The 2,390-nt window shown below is 39.9% G+C and overlaps 1 pseudogene; it reads right to left on the bottom strand.

Moving 5' to 3' along the window:
* Window positions 1-684: 684 nt before the first annotated feature.
* Window positions 685-1,296, bottom strand: LOC101703733 (phosphoserine aminotransferase pseudogene; annotated as a pseudogene).
* Between the last annotated feature and the right edge of the window lie 1,094 nt (window positions 1,297-2,390).

Here is a 2,390-nt window from a genome sequence, read left to right as displayed (position 1 = left end):
GTGATTGGATTATGGGGCTTATTATGGACTTATTATGGCTTATTATTATGGACTTGCTATTAGGATGTGTGATCTGGTCAGAAGAGGTGGGTCATTGTGTGTGTGGCCTGGAAGGATTTATCTCCTTGTTTCTCCTTTCACTCTCTCTGCTTCCCACCACCAGGCCACGAGCTGCTTCTCTACCATGCTGCTATAGCCAACCTGACAATCAACTGAAATCTCTATAAACTGAGAGCCAAAATAAGCCTTTTATCCTTTAAGTTGTGGGTGTCAGGTATTGCTTCCCAGCAATGAGAAAGTGACTAGAAAATATTTTAGATCTAAACCATAACAGAGACCATATTGAGTTCAAGAGCTTTATAAAAAATTTGTTTTTCCCTAAACCATATCTCCTTTGGCATTGCCAATGTGGAATGGAATATTCATCTTGATTCTGTTTTGGAACTCCATTAGACATGAAACCTTGAGAATTGGCAATAATATCATAAAACTTTTTTTTTTTTTTTGAGATTGAAGGAGCTAACCCTGCTGCATTGCTATGGTTTTTAATCCATTCCAGGACTGGGTCCATGATACAGATTCTGAAATGAGTGGTAAAGAGCTGTTTCTGGCCTGTACTTTGTTCTCCAGAACAGAGGGTCACTCTGAGGGTGAAATTCTATAAAGTGCATATACCCTAAAAGATCAAGAGATGACCTGAGCACCGTGACCCCAGCAGATCCAGATTCTTCTGAGTACCAGTAAAAAAATCACACCAATTTTAAAAACATCCACTAGATTGCACAGAAGTTTGAGGACATGTGGCAAACTAGCAGTGCTCCTTTGACATCAGAGTCAGATTCTGCACTACACACACTCTCACTTGCACAATATTACATGTAGGTGTCAAGTTGAGGCTCTAGATGCTTGGCTTTGGAGTTTTTGTACTAGTCCCAATTTTGAGGTGGATGATATTCGAAGTTCAGACTTCTTGGCTTTTTCTGCAGCTTTAGCTACCCAAGCTCCTGTCATCACATAGTCATCACACTTTCCCGTTTTAAGGCTAATCATGTTTAAAGTGACAGCATGGAACTGGCTGGACCTACCTTTTTGTACAAAAATTATCTTGTAGTTGTCTGGAATGGCAAACAATTTCCACACAAGATTCGCTGTGTTGTCCTTAATCTTAGTGAGATCTGTTGACTAGTGGCTCATTTCAAGAACACTCATCCCAACTCCTGTGTAGTCTAGTAATTCTATTAGTATCTCTAACACTGAGCGTGGCAACTTGGTGGGACCAGGTCTGAAGTTCACCATCTCAGTCAGAACCACTGAGCTGTGAAAGTGAGTGAGTCAGCTAGGAAGGATCCATTCAGTGAGCAGGGCATTTTTCCTAGTCACAGCCATGCAAGCCTGCTCACCAGTGTCTATTTTATCTTAACATGAGACTCCAGTTTTTAACACAGATTTCACTTGGAAAGCAGGGTCCCATTGCTTAAAGATAAGTTTAAAAAAAGAAAATCAAATAGAACCTTGTGTTTTGCTTCAGAAGTTAGCCTACACTGCATACAAATAAAGTAATGTTAATGATGTCTATATTGCTATTGTTCACAGCAGTGACAAATTTTTTAAAATACTAATTTATTCTATAAATATCTATTGAGCTTCTCTTATAGACTAGTAATTATGCTAGGTGCATATAACCATTAAATAGGCATGATGTGTACTGTCATAGACTGTGTAGTTTAATGAAAGACAGGCAGTTAATGGGCTAGGGGTTTGGCTCAGTGGTTCCGCCACCTGCCTCGCAAGTGCAGGGTCCTGAGTTCGATCCCTGTACCCCCAAAAAAGACAGGCAGTTAAGTAAATATTTTTCATGCCCTGTGATAACTAGGTAATAATTCTAGTGTATGTGTTTGGGGAAGGGAGTCAAAAAAGGTTTCTGGGTTTTAGTGAAGCAGAAGTAGGGAAATAGTAGTATTCAGAAAACAGGACTTGTAGATGTAACAGCCTATATACATGTACATGTACAAGAGGTCATGGCTCTCTTGTGTAACTGGAAAAAAAGTATTAAGTCTGGAGTGTAGAATGCAAGTTAGAGAAGCCTTGTAAATTCCCTTAGGGAGTATGAGTTTTATTTTAAGAGGTATGCAAAGCAGAGGGGGAAAATGGGAAGCAGCAGGGAAAACATTTCTTTTTAAAACATTCATTTCAGCAAGGTGGAGAACAGAATGAAATGCAGACTTGGGAAGCAGAGAAGATTACTTAAGTGTTCCAAGTGAGAGATGGAGGTCCCCTGGGCTAAAAGAATGGACATGTGCCTGAAGAGACACAGCCAAATTCCAGGGACAAGAAAGTGTTAGATTCAGCTGAGTCTGATGATTGATGGGATGGAAGTTGAGTGTAGAAGA

The sequence above is a fragment of the Heterocephalus glaber genome, unplaced genomic scaffold, assembly GCF_053883595.1.
Source record: "Heterocephalus glaber isolate CG9 unplaced genomic scaffold, H.glaber_assembly_v1.0 deba00001457, whole genome shotgun sequence".
Classification (NCBI taxonomy): Eukaryota; Metazoa; Chordata; class Mammalia; order Rodentia; family Bathyergidae; genus Heterocephalus; species Heterocephalus glaber.
The sequence above is the reverse complement of the archived record's forward strand: the minus strand, read 5'-3'. Positions and strand labels throughout refer to the sequence as shown.